Source organism: Geotrypetes seraphini, chromosome 5 (genome assembly GCF_902459505.1).
Source record: "Geotrypetes seraphini chromosome 5, aGeoSer1.1, whole genome shotgun sequence".
NCBI lineage: Eukaryota > Metazoa > Chordata > Amphibia > Gymnophiona > Dermophiidae > Geotrypetes > Geotrypetes seraphini.
Window position 1 is genome coordinate 141,856,839 of NC_047088.1, and position 26,147 is coordinate 141,882,985.

A 26,147-nucleotide genomic window follows, 5' to 3' on the forward strand; every position below is an offset into this window, starting at 1 on the left:
CCCTCTGGATTTGTTTAAAAAATATTTGATTGATGTTTTGAAATTTCCTATGGAATCTATTTCACCAGTAAACAAAATTTACTATCTTTCTAAGAGAAAAGGAACCGGTATCAATCTAGAGGTTGGTCCAGCAGATTTGAATAATAACTCAGCGTTACTTGAATCTAGTTTGTCTGAATCAACAGGAAGAGCAACTTTGTTGGTGTCCCTTGTTTTTGAACATGATGTTAATGCCATATTTAAAATTTATTTCCGTCAGTCCCAAGTATTATTCTATGGCAAAAAGATTTGGATGTTTCCTGATGTTACCCCCTGTATGCAGGAACGAAGACAATTATTCCTAGCAATGAGGACTGAAACGTTATCATTGGGTGCTACATTCTTAGTGGCATACCCTTGCAAATGCCTTATTAAATATCTTGGGCTAAAATATGTATTCTATCTGCAAAAGCAATTAAGATCATTTCTAGATTTGAAGAAATTGGGACATTAGGTGATTAGTATGTCAGCCATTGAAATAGTGGGACACTTCGCTAAGCTATATATGGTTTTAAGAATTTCATGTTTAAAAAATAAGATGCTCCTCTCTTCTTTCTGGAACCTCAATATCTCTGTTTGTGGTCTGAGGTAGAAAACTATGTTGCAAGTGTTTTTGTATTAGAACGCTAATTTTTTTCTTTAAAAACTAGATTATTCTAGTTTTTCTTTCTGTATTTCCGGAGCAAGATAATTCTTGTGTATACTGTGTATGTTAAAAGCGATAAAATAAAAATTTTAAATTAAAAAAAAATTCCAGACCAGCCAAAATTTCTTATAAGTACCTCATATGTCTGATGAATGTTGTTGATGCAGCCTTGGCAACAGCCTTGTTTGGGTATTTTTGGAGTTCCGAAAACAGAATCAAGTCATTGAGTGGTGCTTTTACAGATAAAGGTTCTTCATCCCAGTAGCAAAGGTAAATGAGGCTAACAAAGAAAACCAGTTCATTGATGCCCTGCCTTTCTTTGGCAGTAAGAGAGAATTGCTGCTGGGACAAAAATATCTTAATACTGTAGATGGCCTTCACCATCCATTGTGCATGGTAGAAGGCGCCAAGTGCTTGAAATGATGGCTTCACTTTATCTACATCCGGCCAGCAGTCAAGAAAAATTAAGCAGAGCTCAAGAAGCTCCTTGTATTCTTCCCTTGGATGTGATGCACAAGAAAGTTGCAATTTCTTTCCGAAGGACTGATGAGTCTGCAAACATATCAACCACATCAACCTAATACAAATCCTGGTCTATGTATGGCCAATTTTGCTGAAATCTTCTGAACACTGCAACATCTGGTCCTCCACTACTCCAAACAGTTGTGTGAAGATGCCTCCAAGCACCAATTTCATCATATGATCTTGACAAGAGAGGCATGCTAACTCTTGTCCAATTGATCATTCATTGAAGGTGCATGCACCATTCTTCAGGCTTGTATTACGCGCAGTTGTATCAAACACAAGTCTCAACTTGTTTCCGAAAACTCCAGTCATCCAGTACACTGTGAGACAGGCTTCAATTGCTGTTTGCCAGTTCCAAGGCCAATTTCTGGAACTCCAAGTAACCTCTCTTCTCCATTGCCAGTGACAATTCTGTCAACCTTTTCTTTACTTCCAATAATGTCCAGGAGACTAGCTAATCTACTGAAGCAGGCTTTAAATTAGAAGTGATGGGGCAGGGTGATCAAAACCCCCCCGGTGATTATAAGCCCTCAGGTAAGTAAATCACCGAATATCTCTACACAGATGGGAAAAGGGGGCAATGTCTGAAAAGCAGTATATACTAATGCTCGAATTATGGGAAACAAGATTCTGGATCTAGAAACTGTGATAGAAGAAGATGAGTTGGCTATACTGATGAACATGGAGATGTGGTTCACGGAGAACCATGACTTGGATATAGTTATACTGGGCTATAATCTGTTCAGGAAAGACAGGGTAGGAAGAAAAGGAGGGGAAGTAGCTTTATATGTTAAAGATCATATTAAAGCCACAAAATTGCAGGATCTGCAGGGCAAGGAAGAGGCACTATGGATCAATTTGGAAAGAAAGAATGGTGAATATATTTACATTGGTGTGCTATACAGGCATCCTTCACAGATGGAAGTGGACAGAGATTTAATAGTAGACAATCAGAATATAAGATTTACTAATAGGTGATTTTAACATGCCGGATGTTGATTGAAGTAGAGAGTTGCGCGGGGACAGAAATCCCACCCGTCCCCGCCAAAGTCCCACCCGTCCCCGTGAGGAATCCCACCCTTCCCCACCCGTCCCCGTGAGGAATCCCTCCGTCCCCGCGAGGAATCCCCTCCATCCCCACCCATCCCTATAAACTACAGAAATAGTTATTTCATTTAATTATGCTACTGAATTAAAGGCTCTGGTAGAAACCCATTTACAAATAAGCAAAAAGACTTTATTAATTTGGAAATATTAATTGGGAAGAATACATACTTTGTAAACAGGTTTCTACCAGAGCCTCTAATGTTTATAAATTTTTATCCATGTATTAAAGCAGGGGTGTCCAATGTCGGTCCTCGAGGGCCGCAATCCAGTCGGGTTTTCAGGATTTCCCCAATGAATATGCATGAGATCTATTAGCATACAATGAAAGCAGTGCATGCAAATAGACCTCATGTATATTCATTGGGGAAATCCTGAAAATCCAATTGGACTGCGGCCCTCGAGGACCGACATTGGACACCCCTGTATTAAAGGATGACCTCCTTCTGGACACCCTTAAAACACCTTTTATCAAGAAATGTTCTTGTACAGACCCTCAGAAATGCCACCACGTGTTCAATATCTTTTCATAACACCTGGATTTACACATTGAATCCTCACCAGGTCACTCCTAATATTATTCTTTATGTGTGTTTTTATATATAACTTCAACCTTCAGTGTATAAAGTTAGTAAAGTTATAAAGTTAATAAAGCATAATTGCTGCTGTACTTAACTTTCGGTGGTGGTGATAAAGGACAAGTATACCGACATGTTTCACCCTTAGGGGGTTTCCTCAGGGCTACAGTCCCTACAATAAAAGGAAAACCATCTTAGCACTGATACAATGTATTCCCATTGCCACCAGCTTGGAACCGTCGAAACCTCAAATGGTAAATGGTCTGGAATTTTTTATGATAGACTAAGCAATGAAATAAAGTCCAAGATGGTGGCAATCCTTCAGCTTTCACAATCCAGAAGTTTGGTGAAACGGCTTGACTACCCTCCTGAGTCACTCTGTCCCATTGATCTGGTATCATGTATATCAAAGAGAACTTATGTCGTTTTTGGTGTCATTGACACAAATGAACAAGAAAAAGCTCAATGAGTTCTGCTTAAAGATCCTGCAAACTGGAAAGATGTTCCAAACTATCAGTATTTGAAGCAGTGAGCATCATCAATGACGGTAGTCAATGACTGCTGAAAGAGCAATTGCCCTAATGTGGCAGTATAATTCAAGTCTCACAGAGAATAAGCAGAAGCAGATCCTCCTTCGCCTTGTTGCTCAGCACAGAAAGACCTTTCCAACTTGCTTCAAAGCCACACTAATGAATACTGACTGAATGTAGGACTACTTTTCAGTGTTCACACATACGTAACAAACATTTTGTATTTACTTTTGAATGCTAATGCTAACGTGTCTTATGTACCGCTATATCTCCTATGAGATTCAAAGCAGTTTACAAAAGATTACAAAAATTTACATAGGATGATTAAGAACAAAAATACTGAAAGTGATAAATAATATTGCTAAATATGGTTTGAGTGAAGCCCATTGTTCAAAGAAATAGGTTTTCAGTAATTTACAAAATATGCAGGAGGTCTAATTACCATTGGAAGATCATTCCAGATTTTAGCACCTCGGTATTGAAAGGTACGTTCATTATGTCTTTTTTTTTTTTTTTGTAATATCATATTTATTAGGCAATCGAAACCACATACAGGATGCAGAACATCAGAAACAAAGCAGTAGCACTGTAAACATGGTATCCAAGAACAAAAGCATGAAAAGCGGTTCACAATTGCACTTTTCTAAACAAACAAAACAAAGAAGAAACATACGAATCCCCAAACGATTCATCACTGCAAACTCACACACATACAATCCAAAACTCTCTCTCAACCACTCGAACCAGAACAAGTAATGAGCACGCCAGCCTAGGCTCACCAACAGCAGTCAGCGAATAATAACATGTAAGAATAATAAGAACAAAAGCAGAAGCTAGAACTCAAGCAGTCCAAAGCGTGAGGACAAAAAAGTCAGTGAGACGCAGGCGGGGGTAGAGCCATAAAACGCTTCCACAAAGCACAGTAGGCAGTCCACATAGCCTGAGGTTTGGAGGAGTAGGAGTCCAATTCAAATCGGGCTTGCAGGTTCATCTTGGCAAGCCAGAGGTTAAAAGTAGGGGCCTCTGCAGCAGACCAATGGCTCAAAATAAGTTTTTTGCCCAAAAGAGTAGCATGAAGAACAAATTTCTGAGCAGGGAAGTCCACACCTTGCTGAGTCAAGTCCTGGACATCCCCCAGCAGAAGCGCTACACAGTTCCAGTCAAAGGAGCATTGAATCACCAATTCAAGGCAGTGATGTATACTACTCCAGAGTGATAGAGCCGTACATTCAAAAAAAGTATGAAGGAAAGTTCCTGGATGCTGTTTGCAGCGAAGACAGAGAGCATCGGTCCACAAATGCATACGCAAACCACGGGTTCTGGTGATATACGCTCTATGGAGGAGTTTAAACTGTGTCTCCTGGAGAGATACTGCTTTAACAAAAAGATAAATGTTCTGGAAAAATATTTGCAAATCATGGATTGTAACAGGCCTACCCAGCTCAGAAGACCAATCCTGGGCAAGGGGCACCAAACACATCTCATCCTGATAGTCTCTGCTTGCAGAATACCATCGAGAAACAGTATTCATGGAAGTCAGGGTATCCAGAAAAATTTTATCAAGAGACCCATACTCCCAACATCCGTTATGACGAGCAAGCAGAGGGGTAAGACAATGCTTAATCTGTAAATAGGTATGGAAGTGGTGTGAAGAAAGACCCCATTGGGATTGGAACTGAGAAAAGGAGGGGAAGAGCCCTCCCCCCAGATCCAAGACCACCCCCACAGTAGTGTCCCGCTCCCCCCGGTCCAACAGACCCCAGAGACGCTGCATACCGGGAGGGAAATCAGGGTTGTGAAGAAGGGAGAGAAAAGGGGAAAAACCCAGGTAGCATATGCTCTTTCGTACGCCACCACGCCCAAGCTTTCCAAAAAGAGAGGAGAAAAGAAGAAGAAGAAGAGGTAGAACCGGGGCCCCCCACAGAACGGCCATGCACAAAGGAAGAAAAGGAAATGGGAAAACAGCAGGCCTCCAAAAGTGTCGAGGAAGAGGAGCTGGAGTCAGGCACCAGCTGGGCATGAATCCAGCGAAACAGAGCCACAACATTGTACGCTTGCAGATCAGGAATGCTCAGACCTCCACGCTGTTTGGCTCTGGTAAGTTTAGAAAAACTAAATCTAGATGCCTTATCTTGCCAGATGAAAGATCGAATAGTGGCGAGCTAAGACCGCTCGTCAGATGGAGACACCCAAACGGGTATAGTCTGGAGGGGGGTACAACAGTTTGGGAAAAAGCACCATCTTGACCAATGCTACCCGTCCCATAAGGGACAACGGTAAGGTTCGCCACCGATGGCAAAGGGTTTTGATTTTACCAAGCGCGGTGGTAATGTTGGCTGAATATAAACGTTTGTGGTCGCAATATAACATAATACCTAAATATTTAAGTTTCCCAGGAGCCACTCCCACACCCAAGGTTTCTGTCCAGCGAGGCACATCCGAGGTCCCCAACAGAAGAGCCTCTGTTTTTTCAAAATTTATCTTAAGGCCCGAAAAACGGCCGTAGGATTGTATAAGAGCCATGAGACGGGGCATGTGGGTATCAGCGTGGTTAACATAAAGAAGCATATCGTCAGCAAAGAGACTAATGCGAAACAAGAGACCCTCTAAGCAGGGGTCGTGACGAATATGCTGCGCTAGGGGCTCGAGGGAAAGCAGAAACAGCAGGGGGGATAGCGGGCAGCCTTGACGGGTACCCCGCCCCAAGGGAAAGGAGGCAGACAAATCCCCATTCACTAAAAGTTGGGAAGAGGGCCGACAATAAAGAGCCGCCACCCAACGCACAAAGTCTCCAGCAATACCAAACCGCCCCATAACCCAAAAAAGATGGTCCCACGAGACCATATCGAACGCCTTCTCAACGTCAAGACTGGCAATAAGGGCCGTCACATGAGGAGATTGCAAGACTGCCAAAACCTTTAAAAGATTCATGGAGGCATGGCGGCCAGGGACAAAACCGACCTGGTCCAAGTGAATCAAGTCCGGCAAGAAGGCATTGAGACGGGCCACCAGGATGCTGCCTAAGATCTTAACATCCTGGTTAAGGAGAGAAATCGGTCTGTACGAGCCTAATTGATCCTGGGGGCGGCCGGGCTTTGGAAGAAGAATGACATGGGCCTGGTTATGAGTGTCCCCAGGAGGAAGCTCAGTCAGCAGACCAGTGTAGTAGGATTGTAAAGCTGGCAACATAGCAGGGGGCAGTAGTTTGTAAAATTCCGGTCCCATCCCGTCAGGACCCGGCGTTTTTGCGAGAGTGAGTCTACCGATGGCTGCCTGAAGCTCCTGCCCAGTAATAGGTGAGTTCAGTGTCCGCCCCTGCTCCTCCGAAAGGGAGGGCAGATGTAGGTCCCTGAAAAAGGCATCTCGGGCCTGGGAGTCAGCCGGGGAAGCCGTATAAAGATCCCGATAAAAACGGACAAAATGAGCCAAGATATCAGCAGGATTAGTATGGAGTTTGCCCGTCCGGTCTTTGATACCGGTGATGACGTGTTTAGCCTTAGGTGGTCGAACAAGGTTAGCTAACATGTGCCCCGTCTTATTACCCCATGCATGAAGTTTATATTTATAAAAATATATACTGCGCTGGGCTCTGGCATCAAGAAGTTGGTTGATCTGATCTTTCATTTTTTTCAGCGAAGCTGGAGCGGTGAGGTAAGCTGGGATATGTGCACCCGACGGAGCTCTTGCCAAGTAAGAGTTAAGAGTTCACCCTCCCGTCGCTTCTTCAGAGCAGATGAATAGGCCAAAATATGACCACGCATGACAGACTTTGCGGCCTCCCAGTAGACAACAGGGCCCATATCCGACACAGAGTTGGTATGGATAAAATCCTCCCATTTTTTGGAAAAATAATCATGAAAGGCTGGATCTGTGTATAATTGTGGAGACATACGCCAGATGCGTCCACCAGAGGACCGCAAAAACTGAAGAGTGATGCTAAGCAGGGAATGATCGGATAAGGTCGGAGCGAGCATGGAGGCCGAAGCAAATTTGGGAAACCTCATCTCCTAAGCATGAAATATTGGCTAATCTGTCCTGAAGATTAATATCCATGTCAGAAACTCAGCCAAGCCAAGCATCTCATAGCAACAGACATAGCCGATGTTCTAGATGACATTTTAAAAGCATTATAGGCTGATCTTGCAATATACTAGTTTGTGAGAGAGTTCTAACAAGTTGTTGATATTGTGCAAGATGTTTTATAGGAATGTATTGGTCAAAATTAGGCAATTATTTCACCAGTTGTTTTAGATTACAGGAAATGTAGAAATTATAATTAAGGATTCTGCTCACCAACATGGAATTCTGATAAAGGCGGCATCCAAATTTTTCCATAGTACGGCCCTCACATCCTGGAGGTGCCAATACACCAACCTTGGCATTGGAAGATTTTTCAAGGGTTGATTCCACTACTAAAGACTGATGTTGAAGCTGTGACTTATCAAACCCTGGAAAAGAAATGATTCTGTAAAGAGAATCAAGTTTTCTTGGAGCAACAGTAATGGTTAGAGGAGTTTCCCAATTTTTGGAAAAGAGCCACTTTAAGAATGCCATGTAATGGTAATTTTAAGAGCTCTTTAGGAGGTTCATCATAATCCAAAGTCTCGAAGTACTCCACACTGTAGGCAGTGTCCGCTTCCAATCTAACAGGCAAGGCTTTATCAAGCTGTCTAATTATTTGGTAAAGGAAAGTCTTTCTGAAGGAGATCTCTGTCGAGGAAGTGTTTTCTGCAGCGATGGATACCAATCTTTCCAGAGGTTTGCTGTTCCAAGCGCCCCCTCACTAGAAGGTTCTCATGACAGATTCTTTGACCTGTGCTTGGGGGGCTCATCTAGATCTGTACTCAAGGCCATTGGTCCATCACAGATCGTCAAAATCACATAAATTTGTTGGAACTCAGAGCGATTTTAAGTGCCCTCAAGGCTTTTCAGCATCTTCTTCAAAATGAAGTCGTGCTCATTCGTACAGACAATCAAGTAGACATGAACTATGTGAACAAGCAGGAAGGAGCAGGGTCCCTTCTCCTTCGCCAGGAAGCTCAAAAGATTTGGTATTGGGTAATTCCTCACATTTTTCTGAGAGCTGTCTATATTCAAGAAGAGAAAAATTCACTGGCGGACAAATTAAGTCGCATCCTGCAACCTCACAAATGGACACTCAATTCACCGACTCTCCATCAAATTTTTTCTCAATAGGGGACTCCTCAAATAGACCTTTTTGCATCCCCCCACAACAGCAAACTGCCCCAGTTTTGTTCCAGACTCTCCTCATCGCCTGGAAGCAGATGCTTTCTCCTGGACTGGATGAACAAATTCCTCTATCTCAGGGGTGCCCACACTTTTTTGACTCGCGAGCTACTTTTAAAATGACCAAGTCAACATGATCTACCAACAATAAAATTTTAAAAAAACACAACGCACACTGTACGCATAGAATTGTTAATTATCATTCCTATTCCGGGGTTTTTTCAAAGAGGTCAAAGCAGATGACTCTATGCACTGTCACCTCAGTAACAACCATACAAAAATAGATAAAACCCACCCCCCTCCCTTTTTACTAAACCACAATAGCAGTTTTTAGCGCAGGGAGCTGCGCTGAATGCCCAGCGCTGCTCTGGACGCTCATAGGCTCCCTGCGCTAAAAACCACTATTGTGGTTTAGTAAAAAGGGACCATATTGTAAAATATAGACAGCAGATATAAATTCAGACACATTTTGATCACTAAATTTAAAATAAAATCATTTTTCCTACCTTGTCTGGTGATTTCATGAGTCTCTGGTTGCACTTTCTTCTGACTGTGCATCCAATCTTTCTTTCAGCCTCTCCTCTCCTCCAAACCTCATTCCCTCCCCCAACTTTTTCTTCCTCTCTCCCTGCTCTTTCTTTCTTTCTCTCTTCATGCCCCTTTCTTTTTTTCCTATTTCTCTTCTTTCCTTCTGTCTCCCTGCCTGCCCCCTTTCTTTCTCCCTGCCCTTCCCCAAGCCACAGCCGCTGCCATCGGGGAACAGGACCCAAACGCCACCAACGGATAATAGGCCCCAAAGCCGACGCCGCCCCATGCTCTCTCTGCTTCGGGCCGATCAATCTTCCTCTTCCCGACGTCAATTCTGCCGTCGGAGAGGAAGTTCCGCTCAGCCAGGCAGCGATTGGCTGGCCCGAACTTCCTCTCCGAAGGCAGAATTGACGTCGGGGAGAGGAAGATTGATCGGTCCGATAGATCGCCAAGGCAAAGGGAGTCCTGGATGATCGACTCACTTTGCCTTGGCGAGCTACCGGTCGATCGCGATCGACCTGTTGGGCACCCCTGCTCTATCTGTTCCCTCCATTTCCACTTATTCTCAAGACACTTGTCAAACAAATAGGAATCTGCCACCATGATTCTGATAGCTTTTTGGTGGCCCAGACAACCTTGGTTCTTCCTTCTACTTCAGCTCATTAGCAGGGAACCTCTTCTTCTGCCAATATTTCCGACTCTGGTTCTCTTCTTCATCCCAACTGCAGTCTCTACACCTGACAGCATGGTACCTCTCAGCATAACTTCAAACCTTCGGTTTTCACAATCTGTCAAAGACATTGTGGATGGTTCCAGAAAACCCGCCACAAGACAATGTTACACTCAGAAATGGACTAGGGGGAGTGTGGTGAGCCAGTGAACTACAGGCACTTGGCCGGTTGCCCTTCTCCTGTGACCGCAGGGTCCTCCCGCATGAAGGAATATCTGCAGCATTCGCCCCTCCAACAACGGGAGCATCGAGAGCCAGTGTACTACAGGCACTTGTCCATTTGCTCTTCTCCTTCCCGCGGGGTCCTCCCGCAGGAAGGAATATCTGCAGTGTTCGCTCCCTCCAACGGGAGCATGGAGAGCCAGTAAACTACAGGCACTTGGCCAGTTACCCTTCTCCTGTGACCGTAGGGTCCTCCCGCATGAAGGAATATCTTCAGTGTTCGATCCCTCCAACGGGAGCATGGAGAGCCAGTAAACTACAGGCACTTGGCCAGTTACCCTTCTCCTGTGACCGTAGGGTCCTCCCGCATGAAGGAATATCTGCAGCATTCGCCCCTCCAACAACGGGAGCATCGAGAGCCAGTGAACTACAGGCACTTGTCCATTTGCCTTTCTCCTTCCCGCAGGGTCCTCCTGCAGGAAGGAATATCTGCAGCGTCTGCTCCAACAACGGGAGTGTGGAGAGCCAGTGAGCTACAGGCACTTGGCCGGTTGACCTTCTCCTGTGACTGTGGGATCCTCCTGCAGGAAAGAATATCTGCAGCGTCCGCTCTGCAGAACGCAGGCACGTGCTCACCTTTGGAGCAGCTTCGGAACACATTTGGAATGTTTGGAGCGCTCGGATTCTTGAACAGTCTTCTGTTCAAGATTTGTGATGGGTAAAAGGAAAGGAGGCATTACGAAGCAGAATGTTTTACCACAATTTCAAGGTCTTATGGACAAACACCTAATTTCAGCATAACCATTGATAGAAGCTGGTCCTTTATTACCCCTGGAGTTTTCCCTATCAACAGGGGAGCCTTCCCTACCTCCTCAGCTGACAGGCGGGATGCTCGGATAACTCGACATGGGTCAATCCAGGTTGGTGGTAGAACCCGAATCTCTAGAAGATCAGGACATAACTGATATATCTCAGGACTCTTGACACCACTGCAATTAAACTTTTAAATTCTGTATCTCTTAAATATCAATCTATAAGTAACTCAGAGGGAAGTGATATAACTAAAGGACATTATGCAAGCTATTGTTAAATTGGATGGAAATTTGCAAAGTAACCTACAGAGCTTTACAAAATTTTCTGAGAATGTATCTGAAAAGTTTAAAGAGCAGGAGAATAGGGTGAGATTGTTGGAGAAACAAATAGGTAAAACGGATGCTCAGGCCAAGCTAAGTCAGTCTGCACAAACTTCTGCAATTAAAGATAGCTTATTTATCCATTCTAAATTTGAAATTTTAAAAAATTCAACAAGAGTGCTTAATTTGAGGTTACTGAACTTTCCTGTAACGCATTTTTTGACTCCAAGATAGCTCCTAAAAATGCATCTTAAGGAGGTTTTGCAGATTGTTTAGGAGACAGGGATGTTACTAATGCTTATTATGTTCCAGTTGGTGTTAGGAAGGTAAATCCCGAAGGAGAAATGAATAATATTTTCTTTCCAGATAGTCTGGATCTTACAAAATTTCTTGAAAATATACAAGAACTTATTTCTAAAAGATCAACAGTGTTAGTTACAGTATCTTCCTTGGAGAAAAATAATTATTATGAAAGCTTTCTTTACCAAAAAATCTGTATTTTATGGACAGACTATTTCAATTTTCCCAGTTGTATCCAGGCAGACCCAAATTCGACGAAAAGACTTCCTAATGCTAAGACCTAGAGTCTTGGCAATGGGAGGCACTTTCTTTATAAAATTTCCCTCAAAATGCTTGGTTACATGGGAAAATAATTCTTATGTTTTTTTTTTTTTTAGCCAAGTCAGCTAGAATTGTTTCTTTTGAATAATCCTGAGAAAAAATGAGATTAAACCACCCCTTAAGGTAAAATAGGTTTAATAAGTTTTCCAGCCAATATACCATAATTTATTTTTCTTAACATTGTTTCTGTATCTCTCCTCTCCCCGAGGTGTGGACTAGAAGGATTTGATTATGTTTTTTTGTCTTATTGTGACAATTTTATGCCAGATTCTTGTTTCTAATATTGTAATATATTAAGAAATCAATAAAGGTAATTGAAGAAAAAAAAAAAGAAACGGACTAGGTTTTCTGCTTGGTGCGATCTTCATCAACAGGAGCCTCAGTCTACCTCCTTGTCTTCAATTCTGGATTATCAATTTAATTTATCGTATTCTGGCCTTAAATCCACCTCTGCTAGAATCATATCAGTGCAATCATTACTTTTCATCAACCATTAGTATTAATGGTATTGTTAATAGCATTTTTATTATGTTCATGCTCTCTTTTTTTTATTGTAAACTCGCTTAGAAATTAAATAAGCGATTAAATCAAATTTTAATAAAACCTTGAACACCTCTTTCTTCTCATCCTGTGGTTTCCAGATTTATGAAAGGACTTTTCAATGTCAAACCACCTCTCAAACCACCTCCAGTGGTTTGGGATCTCAATGTAGTACTTGCTAAATTAATGAAACCTCCATTTGAACCAATGTCTACGGCTCATCTTAAATATCTCACTTGAAAGGTAGCCTTTCTCTTCTCTCTCACATATGCTCGCAGAGTCAGTGAGCTACAAGCTTTGGTAGTGGACCCACCATTTACAGTATTCTATCATGATAAGGTGGTACTCCGCACTCATTCAAAATTCTTACCAAAGTTATTACAGAATTTCATCTCAATCAATCAATTGTGCTTCCAGTGTTTTTTCCCAAGCTCTTCATACTCTGGACTGCAAGCGTGCTTTGGTCAACTATTTGCAAAGGACTAAATCACATAGATCTCAACTTTTTGCCTCCTTTGACCCAAACAAGTTGGGAAATCCAATTTCCAAGAGGACAATTTCCAACTGGTTGACTGCTTGCATCTCGTTTTGTTATGCTCAGGCTGGGCTGCAACTGGAGGGTCGAGTCACAGCCAATAAAGTTAGAGCTATGGCAGCTTCAGTAGCTTGTCTTAGATCTACTCCTATTGAGGAAATATGCAGAGCTGCCACTTGGTCCTCGGATCATACCTTCACTTCTCATTTCTGTCTGGAATCCTATGCCAGACGGAATGGCCACTTTGGCCAAGCAGTATTACAAAATTTATTCTCCTAAATGCCAACACTCCCACCATCCCATTCTGGTTAGCTTGGAGGTCACCCATACATGAGAATATACTGCCTGTTTCTCCTGGGATAAAGCACAGTTACTTACCATAATAGGTGTTATCCAGGAACAGCAGGCACATATTCTCACAACCCACCCACCTCCCTGGGTTGGCTTCTTAGCTGGCTATCTGAACTGAGGAGACGTGTGCCCTATGTCGGGCGGGAAGGCATTCGCGGATGCTTGGTACGTTCAGTTGCAAACTTTTTAAAGTTATTAAGGCAAAAGTGCTGTTGTAGCTGTCTGCATCGGGGCTCCGTGACTGTCCTGCTGTCCCTGGATAACACCTGTTACAGTAAGTAACTGTGCTTTATGCATTGAGGGGAGGCGAAGAAGCACTGGCATTGGACTTCTTCGAAGCATGGTGCCAGAAGTTCCAGGACATCATCCTAGCTGGTACCAGAGAAGCATCTGCACTGAAAGGACTGCTCCCCCTCTGTGGAGTTGGTATCAGTTCCTAGAAGCTGGAATGAGGCTTCTAGTTCAGCTCTGTCCCTGACATCTGACCCACCTCTATTAATGTCTCCACAAAGAGTTGCTCTGGGCCTTGCTAAAGGAGTAGTTGAACACCCTGTCTTAGTGTGACACACAGTGATGTTGAGGGTGTTGGTGTCAATTATGGTGACACCCCATCCTATCCTGGAAGCTCATGATCTGCCCATTACCCTTTCATCAACACTGGTGTCTCACCAAGTACCAATGTTTGTATCAGAAGAAGCAGCGCTCCTCTTCTGACCATCGGGTGAAGAAGCTCCCTCGTAGCCCATGAGGGGACCTGTACTGTAGCATTCTCACACATGAGTCCAGAGGAGGCAGGCACATACAGCATTTCTTGTGGATAGCCGCCTTGGAACGTGAAACTTTAACACACAGGCTCTTATTTGTTGCGGCTTCCCATGACCATCAAAACTTAAGGACCCCCGAAGAAGATATGTTGTTCGAAACACAGATCATGTCGGGTCCCTTGGTTTGCAAAAAGGTGGTGCAACAACTATGTGCAACAAAAAGATTGTCTACATAAACATAGCCTGCATCTTGTACAATTGTCTGCAGTTTCTCATTTGTTTGCCAGAGGCAGGCAGAGACATCTCTCACGTGAAGAGTATTTTGCTGAGTCTGATACTGCAGTTGGGCATGTGACATGGAACCAGAAGAGCTCTTGGAAAGTATACTTTCTGACCCCTCTTCACCTCAGGAAAGGAGGAGGTTTCCCCCAAAGGAGCTCTCTCTCTTCTTTTTTTGGGGGGAGAGAAGACTATCCCGTTTCCAAGTTTAATTTAATTTGGAGATTGAGGACAAGCCCAAGGCTGAGATGTAGGATGTTTGGGACTATGACGTCCCTCCCAAGGAATCTGTGACAGTGTTTGTGCACAGCATCTTTCAGTCAGTGCAGATAACAAATTGGAAGACCCCTTTCTCTGTGCAGTCAGTTCCTTATAAGGCAGATTCTATAGAGTCCAGAAGGCTCCCGGATTTGCAAAGCAGCAGCTTTCTCACTTCCATGATTCTGAATCCCCCCTCAAAAAGGCCAAGAGGATTAGTACCTATGTCTTCACACCCTAGTATGAAATGCTAGAACTCGATACTTTTGGGAGGAAAGATTTTCAGAGCTCTATGCTCATTTTCTGCATACAGTTTTACCAGCTCTACATGAGCATTTACTTTTGGAACTCAATGCACATTATAGCAGAGTTTACTGATACACTGCCTATAGGGTAGGCCACTTAACTTCGTGAGTTAGTAGCCAGGCAGAAGGAGTGTGGAAAGCACTGGATTCAGGCAACCTATGATGCTTTTTATGTGGATTCCAGAATCTTTATTTTAGATATCAGCATGTACAGACTTCCTTGGCTGCATGTTTCATACTTAAAATTAGTAGTCTTTTTGGAGATAAAATGGAGGATGTCGTTGACCTCATAAAAAAACATACTGGTCTCCTTGGAGGTTTTTAGGCGGTAGTCTTAGGAGACCCTACTACTCTCAAAAGAGTAGGTTTACTGCTCCGGCCCACCACTTCCCAATAATCCTAGGGCTCTTGCTCCCGTCCCCACCAGCAGTCAAAGCAAGGGATCAGCTTTTTTTGATTGTGTTCATGAGGTGGCTCGTTGTAACTTAAGGCTGGTGGGTTCTTAAAATAGTCCAGGGGGTTATACTTTTGGTAGCTGAGAATGTCCTATAGATTGTCCACTGAGAGCAGGAAAGTTTAGCTATTAGCACCTGTGCTTACAGAGAAACTCTCTTCCCTTCTTCAGTATCAAGCAGTTAAATCTATATTACCAGGAAGGGAAGGGAAGGGATTTTATTCTAAGTACTTCCTTGTACCTAAAAAGACGGAGAATTTCATGCCATTCTAGACCTAAGGGCCCTGAATAAATATCTGATCAAAGAAAAGTTCAGGATGGTTTTTCCTGGGCACTCTTTCCCATGAGTCAGGAAAATGATGGTCTTAAGCTCTCTGGACTTGAAGGATTCTTACATCCACAAGATAAATTCATTTCATATAAAAAGTATCTCAGATTTTGAGTAGAGGAATTCCATTAAAAGTACCATGCCTTTTTGTTTGGCCTTGCATCCATTATTAGAGTTTTCACAAAGTGTATTGCCCTAGTTGTAGCATTGCTATACAGACTTGGAGTGCATGTGTTTCCCTACCTGGACAATTGGTTGGTCAAAAGCACATCCAAGGAAGGTGCTTGGAAATCAGTGCAGAGAACCATTCAGGTGCTGGAGCTACTAGGGTTCATGCTAAACCATCCAAAGTCCCATCTCCTCCTGGTTCAACAACTGGAGTTCATAGGAACCTTGTTAGATATAGTTCAGGCCCAAGTTTTCTTTCCACCTGTGAGAATTGATGCCATAGTCAGCACTGCACATCAAGTTTGACTGAGCCAGCATGACACAGTTCAGCTAATGTTGAGGTTGTAAGGCATTGGAGAAAGAACCTGAACGGCCTCTACGATAAAAACAACAAGCCAACTCAAGGAGGCATGAAGAAAAGATGTCAATCAGCTGTGGACTATTCAGGATGCACTTTATTGATAGTAGAGCTATGTATACTCTCAAAACACACCTCTTCCGCGAACAAGACCCTTAGTCCTTACTCCCCGCATACACTCCAACCCCCCCACCCCCTCCTCCCTCTCCCACCCCCTCCTCTAGTTTCCCACTCCCCTCCATCTTACCGTCCAACCCAACTATGATAAACCTGTGCCTCCTTCTACGCTACCTGCAATTCCGATAAAAAATTTTTGTAAATCCGGGTTCAGACCGGATCCTAATGTAACGAATGTAAACCGCCTAGAACTCTTTGGGTATGGCGGGATATAAGAACCTAATAATAATAATAATAATAATGATGCATGGCACATTTCATTTGAGAGAAGCTCAATGGACCCTAGCTTCCCAGTGGTGTGAAACCACAGGTAACAGCAAATGTCATCTCTGCCACTCTGAAACTAGCAGAGTTGCTCTTGTGGAAGACACTTTGGTACGGTTTGATCCTGGGACTTTCTTACTTCAAACAAGATGCTAACGGTGGAAACTTCCAACCTGGGATGGGGAGCTCACATGGACAGGCTTCATCCTCAGAGTCATTGGTCTGCGCAGTAGACTCAGCTACATATTACTCTCCTGGAGCTATGATCCATTTGGAACCTTTTAAGAATCAGAACTATTATTAGGCAGTTCTACAGAAACAGATGTACTCAAATGTGAAGTGTTTGTCATATTTAACCAATACATAGTAACATAAAATATTACAAATCCTAGTCATAAAAATGTGTCTTAGTCATAGAAATATGATAGAAGGCATTCAGAGATTGGTTCATACAATTGTCTTCATTCAAATGGACAATTAGGTTGCAATGTACTATGTCAACAAATAGAGAGGCACAGGTTCTATTTGTTGAGCAAACTGCTTTAATAGTTTTATAACTGTACTCCTGTCTTTCTTCCTATCCTTTACTGAATAGATTATAGCTACTGTATAACTATATTCCAATAATGGTTCTTCCTGAACTACATCTCTATGATAATATTAAATCCAAGTCGACCTCTTTCTCCCCTACTGTTTCCCCATGGAAATACATGTTTCCAGCAGTAAGAGCAATCCTGTACAATGAGGCTGGATGTCACATTTTCCAGAGGAAATGGAAGAATTGCTTAACAGTCGGGCTAGTTCACTGCACGCACTCTTCAGCCCACTGATCATAGCTCAGTTTCCAGATTTCAGCTTTCACTCCTCAGGTAGGCAACATTCACACCCTCCTCCCCTTCTCATGTTCAACCTTGTACCTTTATAAAGGAGGAGACCCTGGAAGCAGAGTGAAGAGAATAAATGTCACTGAGTAGATGGACCTTGCAGGTCTATATCTGCCATTATTCACTATTTATTTATTTTAGTATTTATATACTACTTTTAACCTAAGTGGTGTACATTCAGGTACTCAAGCTGCACATGTGCGAGTGCCTTCCCACCTGACGTAGGTGCGTGGTTCCTCAGTTCTAAGTTTTCTTTCCGAGCTAAGAAGGTGTGTTTTCAAATGGTCCTTCGTTTTTGCCTTTTGCCTCCCCGCTCACACATAAGAACATAAGAATTTCCGCTGCTGGGTCAGACCAGTGGTCCATCATGCCCAGCTCAGTGGTCCATCATGCTCATGCGGCATCCCTCTGGTCAAAGACCAGCGCCCTAACTGAGACTAGCCCCACATATTTTATTTTATATTTTAACTATTTCTCTTGTTTTTTTCTTTAAAATAAAAAAGAGTCTTTATTTTCTTCGCCTCATGTTCCCTCGCGGGCGCTTAGTCAGTGGGGCCTCTTGACATTGCCTCAGCCTTGGATTAAATTTCGGCTGAGACAATTTCCCTGTCAATATCTTGCCTGTTCATGGGTTTTTTGAAATGTGTGGCAGGTACCTTTGCATCCCTTTTTTCCAGCGACGCACATTGAAGACGTCGTCATCGCTATCAGTGCCGGCATTGGTGTTAGAGGAGTTTGACGGTATTGCAGGTCATTATGGCATCAAGTCTATTCATGCTGACCTTTCAGCGACCATTCTTGCAGCTCGCCTATATTCTACAAAAGTTGCATCTTATCCAAGTCACTCTCTTCAAGGCGAGCCATGACACCGAAAGTACCGGCAGAGAGACCAAAGGTACCGGTGTATTTGTTTCATCTGGTGTCACAGGTCATTATGGCATCGAGTTCATTCATGTCGACCATATAGCGACTTTTTCTTGCCACTTGCCTATCTTATATCAAGAGTCACATCTTATCCAGGTCACCCTCTTTGAGGCACGCTGTGACACTGATTGGTACCGACCTAAGGTACCGGTGTTTTTCTTTCATGAACATCCAGCTTTTCAGCCGGTGTCACAGGTCTTTCTGGCATCGAGTCCATTCATGCCAACCAAGCAACCATCCCTCTAGCCTGTTATGGGCTGCGGCATCGAGGGTACCGATGAAAGTGCCAATGGTACTGGTGTTCTTTTCCTGACATCCTGACTGGCCTGAAGGTCCATCAATGCTTCCTCAATCCACCATCATGGTTCCCGGTAACTTTTCCTGGAAATGACCAGAATTCTCTCTGTAATTATCCTGGAAATGTCCAGTTGTCTCTGTTGTAATCCGCCCAGAACTGCAAGGTTGAGGCGGAATAAAAATCAGTAATGCAATGTTATGTAATGTAATGTAATGTATTGAGCTTATAAGGAGGCCTTTTTTTCTTGTTGCTTTGTTACCATTCTGGCACACTATGGCGGGAACTAACAGGGATGTAGAACCTGTAAGTTAGTTTTCCCGCCACTTCAGATCCTTTGTTTTTACTGCAATGCAGGATCAATTGGGTGTTTTTTTTTCTTCAAATATGCCTTCCACTGTACCATCAATGTTAGCCAGTACCTTAACAGGCATCCAGGGTCCTCAAGTTTTTTCTCCTACGCTCCTGTTTCTTCATGCAGGAGGTTTGGGAGTGGCTGTAGGGGATGAAGAGGCCACTACATCCTTTTTAGAATATTTGGGCTCTTTTCCCCTTTATTTAGTCCACCGTTGGCTCACGTTACCAAGTGTAATTTTTTTTCTCTCTTTGATCATAGTACCGGCTTATGCGTGCTTGATCAACTAGAGGTTTTCTCTTTGACTTTTGGTGCACTTTGGTGAACATTCCTCAGTTTTTATTTGCTCTTTTGTTTAAACTCTTCTATTGCTCGGCTTGGCTTCCCTTGTCAGTGTATCAAGGGCCTAGTTGAAGTTCCTCAGATTTCAAGTGGCATACACCACTATCAATACAAGATTTGACCTTTTGGCTAGGCATCCTTTCCAGAGGTTTTCACCAGGTGCTTGGTGCTAATTGTATGACCTTGAGGTCTCAGAACCTTCAAGTCTCGCCTCTGGAAGATTGATTCTTCAAGAATCCTTAGTCTTAGGATGTGTTCTTAGCTTCATATCACTACATATTGTTTCTTCAGTATTTGGGGTTTGAGATCAATGTTCCCAAATCACATCTTCAATCTTCTCGTAACCTTCAATTTATAGGAGCTCTGCTCAACACAGGGCATGTCTCCCTCAGCAGTGTCAGGACACCTTTATCCAACCTTGTCTTCCGGGTGATCAGTTTCAATTGCTCTCAGCAAAACATATTATGGTTCTTCTGGGACACATAGCCTCTATAGTCCACTTGACTCCTTTTGCCAGGCTTCACCTCCGGAGCCCTCAATGGTCTCTGGTTGCTCAGTGGTCGCAGGCTTTCACCTCCTCTCTTCGACAATCACTTCAGTGGTGGCTGCTCTTTTTTCCACTCTGTCCAGAGGACTGTTATTACACATACCTCCTCATCAGGAAGTTCTCCCACGGAGTCATCCACCTATGCTTGGGGAACTCACTTGGATGGTCTACGCACTCAAGACATGTCCACCAGAGAGCACTGCTGTCATTTAAGTCTGTTGAAACTCAGAGCAATTTTCAATGCTCTCAAGGCTTTTCAGCATCTCCTGCCAGATCAAGTTCTTGTCCGTACGGATAATCAGGTGCTCATGTACTATATAAACAAGCAAGGAGGAACGGAGTCTCTCCTCTGTCAAAAAGATCACAAGATTTGGAATTGGGCGATTCCTCACAACATCATCTTCATTGCTATTCACTTTCCAGGGGAACAGAATTCTTTAGCGGACAAACTAAGCCGCCTTCCTCTATATCACGAATGGACACTGAACTCAACAGCTCTCCATCCCATCTTCTCTCAATGGGGATGCATTAGGTTTTTTGTGTCTCCCCAAAACCACAAGTTGTCCCGCTATTGCTCCAGGCTGTATTCTCCTCATCACCTAGAAGTGGACCATTTACTACTGTATTGGAAGCACGAGTTTCCCTATGCATTTCCACCCATTCTTCTTTTTCTCATAAAGCTTGTCAATCCCAAAAGCAGTCTGCCATCGTGAGTCTCAAAGCTCCTCGATGGCCCATACAACCATGGTTCTCTCTTCTACTTCAACTCAGTATCAGGGAGCGAATGCATCTTCCAATTTTTTTTCATCTCTTCTCATGCAGAATCGCAGTTCTTTTCTGCACCCCAATCTTTAGTCTTTACTCCTGACAGCTTAGTATCTCTTGAGCTGACTTCAGCTGACCTGCAATTTTCTCAGCCTGTGAGAGACATCTTCCATGTTGACAGAAAATAGGCCACACGACAGTGTTATTCTCCAACATGGACTCGTTTTTCTACCTGGTGTGCACTTCACTACCAGGATCCGCAATCTACATCTATTACCTCAGTTTTGGATTATCTCCTTCATTTGTCTGTCTCTGGCCTGAACTCCATTAGAGTCTACTTCAGTGCAATTGTCCCTTTCATCAACCAGTGGATGGAATACCTCTCACTATGCTTCTGGTGGTTTCCCGATTCATGAAAGGACTTTTCAGTGTCAAACTACCTCCAGTAGTTTTGACCCTTAAAGTCGTTCTTGCTAGATTGATGAAGCCTCCTTTCGAACCAATGTATTCGGCTCTAACATAGAAACATAGATGACGGCAGAAAAGGGCTACAGCCCATCAAGTCTGCCCACTCTGCTTACCCACCCCCTGTATATGCCCTAATGACCCAATTTCCTTATCTTGACCCTCGTAGGGATCCCACATGTGTATCCCATGTATTCTTAAAGTCTGGCACGCTGTCTGTCTCGATCACCTGCACTGGAAGCTTGTTCCAATGATCAACCACTCTCTCTGTGAAGAAATACTTTCTGGTGTCGCTACTACTACTACTATTTATTATTTATATAGTGCTGAAAGGCGTATGTAGTGCTGTACATTTTAACACACAGTAGACAGTCCCTGCTCAGAAGAGCTCACAACATTTCAGGATTGGGGAGGTTATAGTGGGTATAAGCTCATCTTAATTATCTCACTTGGAAAGTACTGTTCCTCATTTTCTCTAACTTCTGCTCGCAGAGTGAATGAACTTCAAGCATTAATGGCGGCTCCACCATTTACAGTGCTCCACCATGACAAAATAATACTTCACACTCATCCAAAGTTCTTACTATAGGTCGACACTTCATTTCATCTCAATTAATCCATTCTTCCAGTATTTTTTACCAAGCCAAATTCTCATCTTGGAGAACAGACTCTTCCTACTCTGGACTTCAAACAAGCATTGGCTTACTATTTACAAAGAACCAACTCATATAGATCATCTCCCCAGCTTTTTGTCTCCTTTGATCCTAACATAAGAACATAAGCATAAGAACATAAGGAATGCCTCTGCTGGGTCAGACCTGAGGTCCATCATGCCCAGCAGTCCGCTCACGCGGCGGCCCAACAGGTCCAGGACCTGTGCAGAAATCCTCTATTTATACCCTTCTATCCTCTTTTCCAGCAGGAAACTGTCCAATCCTTTCTTAAATCCCAGTACCGTACTCTGCCCTATTACATTCTCTGGAAGCACATTCCAGGTGTCCACCACACGTTGGGTAAAGAAGAACTTCCTAGCATTTGTTTTGAATCTGTCCCCTTTCAACTTTTCCAGATGCCCTCTTGTTCTTTTATTATTTAACAGTTTGAAGAACCTTTCCTTCTCTACTCTCTCTATGCCCTTCATGATCTTATAAGTCTCTATCATATCCCCTCTAAGTCTCCTCTTCTCTAGGGAAAAGAGACCCAGTTTCTCCAATCTCTCAGCGTATGGAAGGTTTTCCATCCCTTTTATCAGACGTGTCTCTCTCCTCTGAACCCTCTCGAGTATCGCCATATCCTTCTTAAGGTACAGCGACCAATATTGGACGCAGTATTCCAGATACGGGCGCACCATCGCCCGATACAACAGCAGGATAACTTCTTTCGTCCTGGTTGTGATACCCTTCTTGATTATACCTAGCATTCTATTTGCTTTCTTAGCAGCCGCTACGCACTGTGCCGTCTGCTTCATTGTCATGTCCACCATTACCCCTAAGTCCCTTTCCTGGGTACTCTCATTCAATAACATCCCTCCCATCATATAGTTGTACCTCAGGTTTCTGCTTCCCACATGCAGTACTTTACATTTCTCAACGTTGAACTTCATCTGCCATCTCGTCGCCCATTTCCCTAGTTTGTTCAAATCCCTTTGCAATTCTTCGCAGTCCTCTTTAGTCCGAGCTCCACTGAATAGTTTGGTGTCGTCTGCAAATTTTATTATCTCACACAAGTTGGGGTATCCTGTTTTCAAGAGAACGCTTCCCAATTGGTGCATCTCTTTTAGTTCTGCTCCTGCTGAGCTGCATCTGGAGAGTTGGGTCAAAGCCCATAAAGCTCGAACTATGGCAGCTTCAATAGCTTTTCTCCATTCCACTTCTATTTGATGAAATCTGCAAAACCGCTAATTGGTCCTCTGTTCATACATTCACCTCTCATTATTGTCTGGAATCTTTTTCCAGATGGGATGAGCACTTTGGCCAAATTGTATTATAAAATTTATCTTCCTAAAGGACCAACACTCCCACCATCCCATTCTGGTTAGCTTGGAGGTCACCCACATGTGCGAATAAGCTGCCTGCTTGTCCTGGGATAAAGCAGTTACCATAACAGGTGTTATCCAGGGACAGCAGTCAGATATTCTCACAACCCACTCCGGCTTACTGAACTGAGGAGATGCGCGCCTACATCAGGTGGGAAGGCACTCGCGTATGCATGGTGCGGGCTATCACGAACTTTCTAAAATTCTTAAAGTGGAGATGCACTTTTAAAGTGTCTGTGCCAGGGCTCCATGGGAATATCTGCCTGCTGTCCCTGGATAACACCTGTTACGGTAAGTAACTGTGCTTTCTCTTCCTGTCCTGTGCCCAGTATTTCCCCTCTCTGCCCTGCTGGCACACCTGTACCTGTTCCCCTGTTTAAATCGTAAATAGATGCAGGATCCTTAGGCAGAGATCCATGCTCTAGTGCTGTGTGTCCTGCTCTATCTCCTTGATACTTCTGTCAGAGAAAGAGAGAGTGGGATGTAGCAGTGCATGAGCCAATACTGTGTTAGTTTGTGGCTTTGGCTGGGAAACAGGTGTGGCAGCAGTAGCAAGGTAGGCGGGGGAGGGAAAGTGTTGGACAGAGATTGGGAAGTGTGGATAAGGGAACCGGAGATTGTGGTTGTCATCTCTCCCCCCTTGCCCCCATAAAAATACTGAACAGAAAACCACTGCTGCTTCTGATGCTGCATATACAGTGCCATAGAATTCTTCTAGGGGTAACTCAGGTTCAGGCATGATGACTACTAATTTTATTTTCTGTTCTGCGTTGTCATCTTCAAGTAAATATCGTATATGTCTGTAAAATAAGGTTGCCTGTGTTTGACTATGTGATTTTTATGCCATTTTCTAAACATATAGGTCAAGATTTTTTTTAAAAAATCTCTTTAATTACGGCGCATAAAATATAATTCAGAACAGTTTATTTCCTGATATGACTTAATTGGGCGACATGCCTTCTTATCTGACATCAGTCTCTGAGCTATGCATTCATTTATGGTGACCATTATCACCAGCAAAAGATTAATTAACTTTAAAGACACTTTTCATGTTGGGATATCATTGTCTAGATATGCCAAAAAGAAAATGAAGAATTTGCATGTGGTAATTAAAATCCATTGTCCTTTCAGTTAATATTATGGCAGAAACCGTCATAGCCTTCATTCTAAACCACCTTTATAATCTTTTTAGCAAAGGTAAAAGCACACTGATCCTACAACTAGACCTCAGCAGTGCGTTCGACCTGGTAGACCATGAGATCATGTTACTGTGCCTTGATGCAATGGGAATTTCGGGAAAGGTAAAGAAATGGTTCCAAGAATTCCTAACAAACAGATCCTACCGAGTAACCAGCAATGGTCATCACTCCAACCCATGGAATAACCCATCGGGTGTGCCCCAAGGCTCCCCCCTATCGCCCACTCTGTTCAACATCTACGTCGCATCCTTAGGTCACCTCCTACAAAAACTAAACTTAAAGCACTACATATACGCAGATGACATATCCATCTTAATCCCTCTAACTGACATCACCAAATGAAATTACCGACAACCTCTCAAACACAATGACAGAAATCGAAAAATGGACCACCACCTTCAAACTGAAATTAAACACAGCGAAAACAAAAGTCTTTTTGGCAAGCCCCAATGACAAAATTACGAGAACATCGCTAAAAATCAACAACCACGAATACCCAATATCCAGTACCATAAAAATACTGGATATCACTCTAGATACACATCTAACCATGGCTGACCACACAAACTTACTGGTGAAAAAATGTTTCTACATGCTGTGGAAGCTAAGGACCATAAAAAAAATAGTTCGACCCAACATCCTTCAGGTTGCTGGTGCAATCGCTGATCCTATCCCTCCTTGACTATTGTAACATCATCTACCTGGGTATCCCACAAAAAAACAGTAAAAAAATTGAGATTAGTACAAAACACCGCTGTTCGCTTAATCTTCGGACTGAGAAAAAAAAGACCACATCAGCCCCTACTACAAAAAACTACACTGGTTACCAATAGAAGCGCGAATACTATTCAAATTTGCATGTATCTGTTTCAAACAAGTCTGGGGACAAGCACCTTCCTACTGCAAACTCACTTCGTTCTGCACAACCCCACACAAACTACCAGAAACAAAAACATCTTTGCCTACCCAAAGATCTCAGGCTGCAGATACAAATCCTTCCTGGATAGAACCTTCATGTTCCAAGCGAATAGACAATAAGTCTGGTTGCGAAACTGCATAAATGAACCCAAACTGACTTAGAATGCATTCCGAAAAGCAATAAAAACCGCCCTATTCGACAAATTCATTGACTAAAACAGACCTCCCTTAAACTAAACAAACCCCCCGTAAACGTTATTCAATCTCCCAGGAAGCTCCAATTTTCATGTATTCTTTACCCATGGAACTTAAATTAGTATGTACCTTGTTTATGTAACTTTTCTGTTTTAGGCTCCTTATCATTCGCTGACTGTCCAGCCTTCTTTCAATGTGAACCGCCTAGAAGTTGCCTGACTATGGCGGTATAGAAAAATAAAGTTGTTATTATTATTATTAAATATCTTGCTATTTGGGCTCATGCTATTTGAAATCTAATACTGATTAGTTACCTCGTAATGTGAAGTTGTGCTGTAAAATCTTTTGTTTTACGTTTGTTGCATAAATCTTTTTATGTATTAAGAGAATTAGCCAACACAGCCAACTGGCTTATATTTCTTTTTCCAATAAAAACTTTTGGTTTTAAGATTTTTTGTAGGCCTGAGATCCACTGAAAAACTTAATGATAATACAGAACTTGAATTTGAGCTTACAAAAAAAATACAAACCTTGTAGATTTTTGGTAGTACAGTAAAAAAGATGTTAGGTTTGGTTTGAGTTCATAGAGCAGAATAATT

The 26,147-nt window shown here is 42.9% G+C and overlaps 1 protein-coding gene across 2 annotated transcripts in view; it reads left to right on the forward strand.

Annotated features, from left to right (window-relative positions):
* The window catches only part of CREB1 (cAMP responsive element binding protein 1), a 244,865-nt gene that overhangs the window by 36,250 nt on the left and 182,468 nt on the right, over positions 1-26,147 (forward strand). The gene's annotated exons all lie outside the window — the stretch shown is intronic.